Consider the following 14726-nt stretch of genomic DNA (forward strand, 5'->3'; position numbering starts at 1 on the left):
AACCTTGGCAAACAGTCCTTAATGCTACATTAACAGATCTCTTGCAAAGCAATTCCCCACTACTAATTTTACATGTGTCTTCGACATGTGTGTGCGTTTCTGGTAACACCTTAGCCAGTGGCAGTAGGCTAACAGGTTATTCCACAAGGGCCTTAGTACCTCCCCAGCACAGCTACTTTCAATAGTCTAGGGAAAGGACATAATAAGGTATTCCTTTAGCTCACCCATGCCTAAATTTTCTGCCACCAGTGACACAAGACCTTTTCAGAACAGGAAGAAAATGAACAAATTTCTCCCATTCTTCTTCCTGTTTCTAACCACTCCCTCCATGTCCTTTCTTTCATTTCTGCTTTTTAGCTTCACTCATACCTGATTCCAGCCCTGGTCATCAGTTGTTTGTGCAACTGCCCTTTGCTTCCGCATAGCCCCAACCCTGGCTAGAGAGACTCCCTGTCTCCATCCAAACTTTCTCTCCTACTCCCTTCTGCTTTTTTGCATCTTCTCAGGTAACCCAACAACATCCTCTGATCATAGATGGTTTGTTTCTTTCAGTATCCAGGAGAGATGAACATATCATTTCTGGTTAAAATAATAACAGTCAGACATTAGTATTCTTTAGTTCAGTCCTACACCTGTGGGGATCCTTATAGCTGCAAAAGGGAAAGAAGGGAAAACTCACCCACGGAATGCCATAGAGTGACTAACGAGCTGAGAGTGCTTCGCAAACTACCATCCCAGGACTCTGTTTCTTGCATACTTGCCACATTCCTGATACATGTGTGACTACAGTGTTTTATTTATTGTTAAAATATCATATTGGTGCCCATTCTGCTATGTTTCCAGTTTCTTGGGCCACACTGCCTTCACGACCTAGTAAGACACATTCTCTAAACTTTCCAGAATCTGGCAAGAGAGATCCGTGGGTCAGGAGTGGGTCTCTCTTGAGAATGTCACCCCAATTAGATGAGACGAGGAGTTACAGATTTAAACTGGATTTCCAATGAAACCAATGGGGGTAAATGAAAAAAAAAATTGAATAAGATCCTCTGGATGCTGGTACACCTAGAGCATGAGGTGCCGCTCCCCCTGAGGCTGGGGGGGGGGTGCAGGGTGCAGGTGGTTTCAAAACACACAGGGCTAGTGGATTGGGAGGGAGGAAGAGGGATTATACTGCCAGGGGGTTTATAACCATATTTTATTGTATTTTATGGAGGTTTTATTGTAAACTACCATGAGCCAGCTTGGTCTGGGAATGGCAGTCAATAAATTCCATCAATTAATCAATAATAGTTTTAATCATGACCTGACATTATCTATGATCTTTTTCTGAAAAGGAAAAGAACCACTAGAAATTGCACACCGTCCTTACCAACCGTAACATGTACACCAGCCCATCTATGTAGTAACATTAATATGAAAGCATTCACAAGAAGCATTGATATAAGAATTGGAGGAGCCTTTCTGGCGGGCTACTACTTAACAGTTCCTGTTGACAGCAGAGGATAGGACCTGAGGTAATGGGTTTAAACTACATATAGAATGGTACTAGCTAGATATTGGGGGGAAATTCACAGTCAGGGTAGTTCAGCAGTGGGATAGACTGCCTAGAGAGGTGGTGAACTCCCCCTCACTGGCAGTCTTCAAGCAAAGGTTGGATGCACACTTTTCTTGGATGCTTTAGGATGCTTAGGGCTAATCCTGCGTAGAGCAGGGGGTTGGACTATATGGCCTGCATGGTACCTTCCAACTCTATGATTCTATGATTCTATGATTCTATTATTTTTAAAATGTACTAAACAAATAAATGCACTTAGGAGTTGGCCTTATCAGATCCTCAAAAGAGATGGTCAGAGACTGGCAGCAATGAGATGTTTTTGAACTTGTCAGGTACCTTCTATACTACTATAGTTCTAGCCCCTTTCTATCACCATAGATCTTGGACACCAGGCAACCTTACCCATTGGTTTAAAACAGCACTGGGATGCCCAAGGTGAGTAGGGGTGAGGCCTAACAGGGCTATGACATTCCACCTCCTTTTCCAGCTTGGTCAAGGGGAAGGAGCTCCAGCAATGCACCTATGAGTGTGCAGCACAGGCACAAAGGGATTCAAACCTAACATTGCTGCCTAGAGTGTGAGCATATCTTCAGAAACAGATGAGACCAGGCAGCAGTGGTGCATGCCGAGGCTGAGTGCCTCAATTAAAATCCCCTTGGCAACACCATTTTGCAAGTGTAATTGTGAGACAGCATTCACAGTTGCCTCCCCCCTCTGGCTTCTCAGTCTGCTGCCTGTATAGGAATACTGTCAGGACCACTGAGACTCCTCCTCCAGCTGCAGATGGGATCCCACCTCCCTGGCCTCCGTATTTCCCTTTCAAGCAGACTGCTGTGCTTGTCCCTACAGTAATGATCTCTTTGGAAAGAAGCCTTCTTTGAATCTTGTATGCTTTTTTATGCTTTTTTGTTTTCTGCCGGATCGTAGCTGGTGGGACTGTCCTCAGAAGCAACAAGCAGGCTTTGTCCAATCTGAGAGAAATTTGAATGTAGGTGATTGGTCTGTGTCAACACTCCATCATCAAGGCACCTTATTCCAAATTTTGTCCTTTAGTTATACTATGAATGAAACAATTCCTAACAGTACCCCTTGGAGTTCTTCTGTATATTTTCATGGACAACGAACCAAGGAACAAGTAATTTCTCTAGTTTCCTCAATCTTCCTTCAGTTTCATTCTTAAGGTATCACTTATCTCCTTCAAGACTATGCGTTGGATACATTCTAAAGTTTCCAATAGCAGAAAATAATTTCCCCCTCCCCCCTCCCTCTGTAACTCACAAAAGGGTACTCAGGGAGGATAGGTGACCTAAGGCAGGGGCACTGTGGTCCTCCAGATGTTCATGAACTACAATTCCCATGAGCCCCTGCCAGAACTTGCTGGCAGGGGCTCATGGGAATTGTAGTCCATGAACATCTGGAGGACCACAGGTTGACTACCCCTGACCTAAGGAACAACTGGGGGAAGGATTCAGGGGGAAGAGGGAACTGGTAGAAGTTTCCAGTTTAGTCTAGATCCAACCCTATAGCACAGGTCATAGTAATGGGCTGTGTAAGTCTGCACAGGAACCATTGTCCTATAAGCTCCTCTGATACAAAGGAAAACCAGACTCTCTCCATCTAACAGGAAACTGGCGGGCCCCTAAACAGATAAGGAAAGTTGCAAATCTGAGCAACTCAAAGACATCACAGGGGATACCCCGCATACCTGGGCATTCCTCCCCGGTCGGTGGAAACCAATTACTTTGTAAATTAACTGCAAAGACAAAGGAAGGTGGGAAATCTCAGAAATATCATAATGAAAGCTGACAATGTTCCAGGCAGGACAATATGCCGATGACAATGTTTTTAAAGGAAATGAGGTGGGAAATCGTTCTGATCAAGTCCACGAGAGCTTCAAATGTCCTGGAGGCAACATTTTGAGAGGGTTACAAATTGGTGCTTCTTTGTCCCATCTTGTTATCCAGTCCCGCAAAAGGCCCACTAAGACCTTTGACAGCAACAAGATGGGGAGGTGCTGTGGCGTGATGTCCTCATTCACAAATCACAGCAGCTCTTCCTCCGCTATACCCTGTAGAGAAGCGAGTGGCGCATTAAATGAGCCGCCTCCCTCAGGAGCAGTTGCTCAGGCTGGCACAAGAGCCGCAACACGCCGGCAGGGATGAATCAAGCCCACAATGTATTTTCCAGCCTCCTGTAATCTTACTTTGTGTTGCTGTGAAGTGGAACAGGCTTGTTTTCTCCAGGAAATGATGCGAAACAGCCGGGGAACAAGGAGCAAGATCATGACGCTCACTTATCTCAAGCAACAAAGCACAACCAATAGATTCTGGCTCCCTCGCAAGATACCGGGCCTATTAATGACCTGCACGAAAACGCACTTAGTGCCTCGCTGCTGTAGCTCTCCTGCCATCCAAGAGAATTGCCTATTCAAGGGCAGCCAGTGGGAAAAACGCTGGCTGTCTTTTGAGAAAGTGGTGAAAGATAAGGAACTGGAGAGTTTGACAGAGCATTCTGAGGTTGCCGTTTAACATGAAATAAACATGCGTTTGAAGGCTTTGACGCGTCGTTTCCCAGTGCAGAGCCAATGTAAAGCATTTGTAATACATCGCCTTGCATAAAACCCACACATCACGAGGGCCTACTGAATTGCAGATGTTTCTGAGAGCAAATCCATATGCATAGGGTTTAGAAACTCTGGCGAGTTTTTAAAAAGGGCTAACATCAAAACTAGGATTCTGTATTCTTCCTTTTACCTTTCTCTGGTCATAACTGTAAAGAACAAAGCATTACGCTTCACGGACTCTATCTTCAGTTGCCAGGATTAGTGCTATTATTTTTATCTACTGCTTTGTGAGACAGAGAGCCTGCTTTGCCTTCCCCTTCTCCAACCAAAGCACACATAGCCTTGACGTCCTCAAGTCTGCTTGACAGTCAGTGTACTTCAGCACCCAAAATAATGCCAAAGCTATCACATTTGCATTTAATTCCACCAAACACCCTGACCTTTTTCTTGGCATTTCTCAAACTCCACACTCTTTGAATCTCTAGCCCCCCTCTCCTGTATCAACCAGATATTTCATGGAGCAATATGTGGGGGTCCCTGTGCATAGTCATCTATACAGCCTGCTTCTAAGGGGCACCTAACCTCCTAGGTTGTTGTAGGGTGTGGATTGTGACAGCACACTTTGGGCAGCAACTACACAATATGTTCTTGGCTAATCTGCTCTGAGTTTACTCCTCAATTCAATGCTGAAATAATTTACAGGCAGCTCGCATCTCCCACCCATGGCACCTACGAAAGCATGTATCTGGGACGGCAGCCCAGTGGGAGTGACAGTACAGACCCCAGACTTCACCACCTGCTCCTGAAGAAGTCAGTTGTCAGTAAACGAGGTCTCAGAAGGCTGGCAGGGTGGGAAAGACCCACAGTAGTTAGTGGACCACATTTTAAGAGTCTGACTCAGCAAGCAAAGTGGAGATAGGCAAAGTAGACAGCAGGGCAAGAGAGGAAGAGGAGGTCTCAGGAGGGAGAACTTGGATATAAAGAAGGCTTTGGAATTCAAATCAGGGAGGAGAGGAGTAAGACAGCTGTAATTGCAAAGTGCACTTTACCCAAAAGGCAGTAACTTCTTCATGTTTATAGGAAAGTTTTTTCTCCCATTCTGAGGCTTAAAGGAGCATCTCAGCAGGGGTCACGGAACAGCAGACAGTGTACCTACCCAAATTGGCACCTGTGGAAAGCAGGTGAGGGGGATGGTGACACAGGCGGCACCCAGTGTCCTGATGCCTCAACCAGTGTTGGTGGCAGAGGGGCCAGGTACTTGGGCCTCAAGTCCCTTGGCTCATCCCTGCCATCAAGAAGGTAGGATGGGGGACTTGTGGCCATTGGGGGTGGCCAACACAGACGTTCGCTCAAGTGGAAAGGCTATGGAAGTTTGTGTTGGGCAGCTGTCAGGCATCATATCATCATGAGATGCCACCATGCCCAGCCTTGGGTCCATGATACCAGGGGGCCGGGCTGTCCATGGCCAGCATGTGTGCTGCTGAGCTGTCCTCCACCTGCCAGTGCTGGTGGTACAGGCTAGTCGGGGTGGAGGGCTCCCACTGCCCACAGGGACTTGATAGGACCCAGTGTACCTCATCAATTATGGCACCCAGGGCATGAGTCCTGGTTGCCAGTCCCTAAATACGCCATTGTCAGTGGAAGGCAGTGTTCAACCAGCCACATCCCTGTTTATGAAGCTGTTTATTTATGACAGCATAAAAAGTGGAAAGGACATAATAGCAGTCTTAAAATGTAGTGACTGTTTTCCAAAACATTTTTTAAAAATTGGAGTGTACTGTACACATGAAGCAGAAGGAAGTATGAATGGGGTGGCAGAGTCATGAAGTGGCAGAATGTACCGTTACAACATTGGGCATTCACATTTAAGGGAGAACGTCTACCTAAAAGAATGTTTCTGACTATCACAGAGTCAAACAATAAGAGCTGCTTATCACAATCATAACAACTTATACAAATGAAGAATGTGGTCCTAGGCATACTTGTTCTGGCCCACCAACTGGAATCATTGTGGCCATTATTAAATTCATGGGTTCCACAAGACACAGATACTCAGCTCCAAAAACCAAACCACTGTATTGAAGCAAGAAAACACTGAACACAAATAACTAGAACTGGGGAACTTATATACACATTCACAACTCCTGCCAAGACTAGAAATTAGCCATTAATAGAGGCCTCTGATTGGACCTGAAACCTGTTCACTGTTTGGCATCTCAATCTCTGTTCCTGAGCTCATGGTCTCTGAATGAGGCCACAGACGCAACAACCAACATGTGTGTGTGTGTTTTTTACATGAGTTTCTAGTGTTCAGTTTACAATACTTCATCATTTCCCCCCATTGATCTTCTGCTCTGAATCTCAAATGCAACACAGGAAAATTAACTGAAGCCTTTTCCTACTTCAAGGCAAAGTACAGAACATGAAGTCAAGGTGACAAACTATTTTTCATTGAATGGCTGTTACTCATTCATGCCAATTAGTTTTTGTTAGATCTATTTGGTAAATCACTACAAACTGCATGGCAGGTAGTATATGGAAACACTCTCTCTCTCTCTCTCTCTCTCTCTTTCTCAAAGCATAGTTCAAGGAGTCCTTATTTTGCTTAATAACCTTTCAGATAATGGTATGAATATCATATAATGAAATTCACTGATGGAATATAGACATGTTTTTAAATTTGAACCCTCATATTTTAGATACAGCTAAAATCTATTTCTTGTTATTTTCATAAATGGTTGATGTTTAAAGCAAAATGGATTAACACTTCTACTGGGTTGATTGAAGACAATAGAATGTTCATGAACGTTACCCTTTACATGAGATGATTCACACATCTGTCAGGTGTGCCTGCATTGGCCCACAGAAACCTCTAGCATATGCCAGGTCCTTAGAAGAATTACTTTGTCTTTATGATGTCAATCACTTTGACAGATGGCCTTGAGGTGTTAATGAGTAAGCTTCACAAATATTTATGTTCTGCCAAAATCTCTGTCTCACATCAGTGGGTGCAAACTTAAGTGCAGTGTTTGGAAAGAACACGGCTCACTGAAAGGACAGCTCTTCTCTTGAGTCACACAAGAGCTCATGTTTTTAAAGATCCTTGATTCCCTTAAAGTCATTTGGAGTATACTCTTTTGCATAAACATGCATTGGTAATTGACAGTGTCCATGTGACAATGATTGGTTTATGACTTCTTCGTATTTATTATCTCTGTTTATTTAATGTTTGACATGCTTTACTAAGTATAACGACTGTTATTAAAGGGACAATCCAGTTAATCCACCCTGTATTTAATGTGTGTGTTTTAAAAAATGCTTCAGATCTTGGGACTACAAAAAAAGAAAAAGATTCTTACCTGAAAGGAAGTCCACCATTTGCAGATGAATTTATAGCGTTGGGTTATAAGAGTATGTCAATGTGAAGCTCATGACAGAAGGCTGCCAGAAGGCTGTTCTGCTACATCTTTTCTGGGAGGGTGCTTTGGCAATAAGATAGAATCATAGAGTTGGAAGGGGCCATACAGGCCATCTAGTCCAACCCCCTGCTCAACGCAGGATCAGCCCTAAGCATACTAAAGCATCCAAGAAAAGTATCCAACCTTTGCTTGATGACTGCCAGTGAGGGGGAGCTCACCACCTCCCTAGGCAGCCTATTCCACTGCTGAACTACTCTGTGAAAAAAATTTTCTGGATATCTAGCCTATATTGTTGTACTTGAAGTTTAAACCCATTACTGCGTGTCCTCTCCTCTGCAGCCAACAGAAACAGCATCCTGCCCTCCTCCAAGTGACAACCTTTCAAATACTTAAAGAGGGCTATCATGTCCCCTCTCAACCTCCTTTTCTCCAGGCTGAACATTCCCAAGTCCCTCATCCTATCTTCATAGGGCTTGGTCCCTTGACCCCAGATCATCTTCGTCGCTCTCCTCTGTACCCTTTCAATTTTATCTACGTCCTTCTTGAAGTGAGGCCTCCGGAACTGCACACTGCACTCCAGGTGTGGTTTGACCACTACCGTATACAATGAGACTATGACATCTTGTGATTTTGATGTGATGCCTCTGTTGATACAGCCCAAAATGGCATTCGCCTTTTTTACCGCTGCATCACACTGCCTGCTCATGTTTAGTTTACAATTCACAAGTACCCCAAGGTCTCGTTCACACACGGTTTTACCTAGAAGCATATCCCCCATCCAGTAGGCATGCTTTTCATTTTTCTGACCCAGATGCAGAACTTTACACTTATCTTTATTAAATTGCATCATGTTCCCAGTTATGTTTTGTTAGGCTTTCATTACCCTAACTATGATAGCCTAGGATAGCCCAATCCCATCAGATCTCAGAAGCTAAGCAGGGTCAGGCCTGACTAGTATTTGGATGGGAGACCACTAAGAAATACCAGGAGTCATAAAACAGGGCCAGGCAATGGCAAGCTTCCTTTTCTTGAAAACCCTACAGGGTCACTGTAAGTTGGCTGTGAATTGATGGTGGTGGTGGGGGGGAAGGTTTCCATTTCCCAGTGGTTGTAGGTGAAGGTCCTGTCTTTGTGCACCATGCATGTCCCCCCTAAGTACCTGCAATGAATTATTTGCCTAAAACAGAGTTAGACTGTGCATTTCTCCCCTAGCTACTTTTACATACAGACCTTTCTCAGTAGACTTGAGTCTTGATTTTCCCAGCCATGGTTTCCACATAATCTGCATTTGACATAGCTACCACTTCTTAGTAAGCATCTGATATGAGGCTGTCAAGATCAGTATTTTTTATAATGGCTAGAAGCTACCCTCTAGGAATTCAAGTAAGAAAGGTGTTCTCGAACACCTCCTATCTAAAACCCTTAAAGAAACCAGGAAATGAACTTGGGACCCTCTGCATAGAAAAAAGGTGATCTTACAGAACAAAATTTGAGTCTTGTGGCACCATTAAGACCAACTGAGTTTAATTCTAAGTTTCTGTGTGCATGCACACTTTTCCAGAGACGCATTCTTCAGATCCTTCAGTGAGCTTTGGCCCCTCCCCTGATCTTGCAAGATGCCTAGCACATGGCTGTTCAAATGTCTGATGAGTAAAATTCACGACATCACTGTCAAATGTATACAGGGCTTTATCTGCTGTTGACATTTGCATGTCAAAAGTGGAAATGTTTCTGTTTGCATTTTATATAGAAATCAAAGGCATAGTGCACAGCTTTACTGACATACCTGTAGATGTTGTCTATGCAACACATTTGCCATATGCCTTTTTTAAAAAACAGGGAGGGATGGAAACATGAAAAAGCATGGAATCTCATGGCATCCTAGTCTACATTCATGCTCTCATCTCCTACATATTGATATCCATAGATTTACTGTGCAGCTAGATGGAGAATAGGCCATGTCTCTCCCAGTACAGATTTCTTACATTTTGTAAATAACATGCACACTGCATCACCATAGCATATTAAGTGCTGCTGACATGGTCTGTAAGCAGTGATGATGTTCAGCACTGAAGTAGGGAGCAGTGGGACTCTCTGTCCTGAAGGAATCCAAAGAAACCGAGGATAGCTAGAGCCTTGAGAAGTTCTGGAAGCAGGTACAAGCACCCGAACACTGCCTATACTGAACCAGACCAGCACGGTCAGTATAGTCTACTCAGACTGGCAGTGGCTCTCCAGGAACTCAGGTCGAGGTTCTTCACATCAATTGCTATCTGATTCTATCAACTGGAGATGCCAGGTATTTAACCTGGGACTTTTTGCATGAGAAGCAGATGCTCTACCCCTGAGCCATGACCCATCCCACATTGGGATATTGGGACCCATATTGTACTTTTTAAGAATCTGACATTCCCTGAAAGTACTGCAGTCTGGGTTTTTTTGTTTTTTACTCAGTTGGAAATCAACAGTTTCTGGAACAGTGAATCTCCATGTAGCAGCTTCCAAAATTCTAGCAGGTTTTCTCGAAGTAAACCAGCAATACATCTCTGAGCCATCTCTGCACTAGACTATTGATGATGAACAGTGACCGAACAGGAGCTACTAGGAGAACTTTGAGTGGACTCGTATCTACTATGGGACCTTGTTTATGGTCAACATAGAAAAGACATCAAATTACCCCACCCCCACCCCAAAATAGGAAACCTCCACTGAAAACAGCAATTATGTTTCTATGCCAGTGACAATAAGGACTGCACTGGTGACATGGCTGAATAGAATTTAAATAGAAGATGCAAATGTTTTTAAAAGTTTTAATGTTAGAAAGTTTACATTTTAATGTTAATTTGTATAATTGTATTGCCACTGATGCACACCACCTTGAGCCTGAGAGGGCAGTATACAGATTAAATAAATAATAATAACAATAATAATACTCATTTATTTATTATTGCATTTCTATAGAGCTGCTCCACTCCTAAAAACTGGCTCACAGCAGTTCACAAATATAATCAATAAAATATTCACTCCCAAAACATTAAAACAATATAAAATACTAGCTTCAAAGCCCGTTCCTAAGAACAGGCCTTGAAAGGGTTCCCTCCCCTCAGCTAGGCAGCTTAAGGTAGCTTTGGGCTGCAGCTCGCAGCCAGATCAAGTGGGCCGGGTGGGGGCTGGGCAGCTCATTAGCAGGGGTTGGACAGAGCTCCTTAGCAGTCAGCTACTCAGCTCCTAAGCAATGAGCAATCAGGAGGCCAGGAAGCCCTTGTCAGCAGGCCCAGCCTAGCAGGCCATGAGGCCCTTTTTAGGAGGCCCTCCACCATGACCCTTTGTCCAGGGCCTCTCCCCATACCTGCTGCTGGCTCCAGGCACTGAGACATCTGAGAGCAAAGAGGCTGGAGTCCAGGGATGGAGGGTGGGAGCAACAGAGCCAGGTCCAATCAGGACAAAGCTGGCTGCACCCTGATTGGCCCTATTCCAACTTGGACAGCCGGACATGTCCCACACCCTAGGCTGTTTCATAAATATATAGAGGAACAACAATGCATAAGGATAAATACAGATACAAGATGGTGGAACTTAAAAATTGCTCCCCATATTCCAGGCATCAATCTTTATATGTAGCAGGTGGGAGATGGAAACAGGCCCCTGGCATTGTCTATCACTACAGCAGGAGCCGGGAGGAGGACCAAATCTAACACCCCAGGGTTCCCACCCTGCCTCAACCAAACGCCTGGCAGAAGAGCTCCGTTTTACAGGCCCTGCTGAATACAGAGAATCCTGACTGGGCCCGCAACTCATCCAGGAGCTCATTCCACCACGTAGGGGCCAGGATCAAAAAGGCCCTGGCCCTGGTCAAGACCAGGCATGCTTCTAATTTCTACCCTAATCCAAATTCTTGGTATAGAAATTCCCATGTCTTTGTGGTTGAGAACACTGGTGTCTAATCTAGTGAGCCGGGTTTGATTCCCTGCTCCCACACATGCATCCAGCTTGGTGACTTTAGTCCATTCACAGTTCTTTCAGAGCTCTCTCAAGCTGTCTTTTGTTGGGAGAAGAATGCAAGGCGATTGTAAGCCACTTTGAGACTCCTTTGGGCAGTGAAAAGAGGGTATCAAATGTCCCAATATGTCCCAAAAAAACAGTAATGTTTGTTGGGTCAGATGCCATTGCATATTACCAAAATACCAAAAGCACCCAGAACTTGAAAAGTTGACATGAGAAAGTTTTTCATTTTAACTATGTATATATTGTTTTTGTCTACATTGAATAACTCATACTAATTTTGTTGTTCTATAAAGCTGCAATTTTTATTTTCAGTTTGAACAAAATCAGTTTGAACCAAATATATTTGAAAGCTAACATAAAATGCCATAATTTTTTTAACGAAAATCCCTAATATTAATAAATCCCAATGTTGTTTAAATATGGGGTATTTTTCTACCCCAATAACATATCTTCTTGTGTGAGAGATATGTAGGATCTGTGGTTGTGTCCACCTATGGAGAATCCTGACCTCATTTCATAACTGCTGTGAACCTTGAAAGCAAATCTCCCAAATCCCCTGCCCCAGATCAAGTGAGACAACCTCCACTTGTTGATGTTCAGTTTGTCAATGTAGAAGCTTCTCCAGGTTCTTGTGGTACAGGGAATCCAAGATGAGCTGGTGTTGACTTGATGGCCTGGTTGAGCCTGGATATTTCTTCTGTCCTGCACACCTGAGAATCTACAGCAGAATGAATACCATAGGGAAAATATTTATTAAACAGAAATAAACATTTACTCTTCTTGATGAAACCCTCACTGTCTTCTCTGGCACACATGAAAACCCAAAGAAGGTGCTTTATACTGAATCTGACTATCAGTCCATCAAGGTCCGTATTGTCTACTTAGACCAGCAGCAGCTCTCCAAGTTCTCAGGCAGCAGTCTTTCTCACTACCTGCTGCCTGGTCCTTTTTAATTGGAGATGATACAGTGTGAACCTGGGACCTCCTGCAAGCAAAGCCACCCCTCCTCCCAAGTCTTTTTTGTTCTGGGATGCTACTGGCTGGATGAGAACTGCAAAGTAAATCTAACATTGTTGAATCATTTATTTTATTCTCAAATTTTTTGTCCTGCCTTTCTGCTCTCACACGGGCCACCAAGGCGACTAGTAATTTTAAACATACATGATAAAATCACATTTTGAAACAATTAAAATCAAGACCCTGCTTGCCCACCCCCCCAAAAAACCCCTTGTTACAAGATTTAAAAGACACAAAGTCATCAAAACACTAATTAAAAGATTGACTAGGAAGGAGGAATCACTGAAAGAATGCCAAATGAAACAAAAAAAATGTATTCAACCGTGAGTGGAAGATAGCAACAGGACGGATTGGAAAATCTCCTTGGGGGGAGAGTTCCAGTTTGGTTCCATGACTGTGAAGGCCCTCTCCCAAGTTGCCACTCACCTAATCGCAGAAGGTGGAGGTACCTGAAGCATGACCTCCAAAAATGACTAAATGGAAATCCAAAATGAGGCTAAAACAAGGTGCAGAAATGATCTAAGTGTGATACTTCTGAGAAAAAGGGGGAAATTGCCCTAAGAGTAGCAATCTGAAGACAAAAAAGGAATGACACTTCACAGGAGAGAAGATCCTCCCTCACTATCCTAATTGTCTTCTTGCTGCCCCCTGCAGGTCATCTTCTTTGTACACCAGACATTGCCTTTTCCAATACCTGTTTGGTCCCCCTTTTGGATGACTTGCTTGCTGAGCATTTGAGACCTTCTAGTTTATGCTGGGCATTTGACTGGACCTTCAGATTTGGTTGCTGTTTTTTTCACATATTATCTCTCACTCTCTAGACACCTGCCTCCTTCCCTGAGTAGCAACATCCTTAGAATTAATGGCATTAGGTATCGAGTACCATTTCCTTGTTAGTATTGGACTCCTTAAGTCTTGCTGTTTCCCCCATCTAGACATTTGTATTATTCCCCACACACAAAAAAGAAAACCTTTATTTCTGATTTTCACTCTGTTCTGCTCTCATTATTTATTTATTTTGTTTTATTTATTTATTTACTTGGATTTTTATACCTCTCATTCTTTACGGCTCTGGGCAGTTTAAATGGAACACTGCATAAATTGACATGGAACATTAGAACAATCTATAACATACAATTTTCAATAGAACATCAGAAACTATTAGTAACAATTACAACATAACGTGAATAACAACAACACTGGAGAGATCAAATTGTTCAGGCATGGCAGGGTGTCTGGGGGGGGGGGGCAGCAGATGTCCCAAGTCAGTCGGCCTCAAGTGAATGCCTGGTGGAGGAGTTCCCTTTTGCAGGCCCTGTGTTCTTTTCAGACTTGTGGTGGTCCTCATTAGTTGTACACGGGCAATTGGGACAGTGCTTTGACCCCTATTAAACCCTAAACCTAGGCAAATAAGAAAGCTTGTTTTCTTATACAAAACTGTGGACTGGGCTTTGATTTGGGCTTTGCCTGAAGAAAGGTACCATAGTGACCCAGAGCAACACGTGTGTTCTCACCATGCACATTAACAATGATTGCACTCTTGGATCAGATCTCAAGCTTATGTCAAAGACGTGGTTTACCCCATGAGAAAAGGTAGATACCTTTACAACAACAGATCTGTACTCTCATGATGGTCTTGCTGTCATTCCCATCAGCCATGTGTATGAGAAGATTCAACTGGCTCTACATCTACAGAAATTCTCTTCCAGAAGGGCACAGCTATGCCTTCCCACATGATGTGAGCTTTGCTCATTGCCATTAGCTCAATGTTGCCTGACTGCAATGACTGCAACACCTACTAATAAAGGCTGTTTTTGCTACCATAATGTTGCATTCATGTTAACTCCACTGTTAGCTTATTAATGCCAGCATGACAGAACCAAGGTATAAAGTCTAGCTGGTATACAGCCTCCCCCAAAAATCTCATATTTTAGGAGTGGGCTGCTTGATATTATTCTTCGTGGTAAAAAAAAAATATCAAAATCTGAAATTATGAAATAAATCAGACTTCTCCCACACATTTATGAGGGGGAAACAAGATTACTGGCAGATTAATGGAATTCCCCCAGCCTGAAGTGTAGGTTGGTTCCCTTGCTGTCAGTGGAGCTCTGCTTTCCAAGATTAGATTCTGAAGCATGGCATTGTGCCCCCTTCTTTAGAGGAGTGA

At 43.5% G+C, this 14726-nt stretch overlaps 1 long non-coding RNA gene across 2 annotated transcripts in view; it reads right to left on the minus strand.

Annotated features, from left to right (window-relative positions):
• Positions 1 to 10333: 10333 nt before the first annotated feature.
• LOC143830471 (uncharacterized) overlaps positions 10334 to 14726 on the minus strand; it is a 60126-nt gene continuing 55733 nt past the window's right edge. For both annotated transcript variants that reach the window (XR_013228469.1, XR_013228468.1), the window contains exon 3: positions 10334 to 12260. This is a non-coding gene — a long non-coding RNA (uncharacterized LOC143830471). The remainder of the gene's footprint in view (positions 12261 to 14726) is intronic.

This window comes from Paroedura picta, chromosome 2 (assembly GCF_049243985.1).
Source record: "Paroedura picta isolate Pp20150507F chromosome 2, Ppicta_v3.0, whole genome shotgun sequence".
Taxonomy (NCBI): Eukaryota; Metazoa; Chordata; class Lepidosauria; order Squamata; family Gekkonidae; genus Paroedura; species Paroedura picta.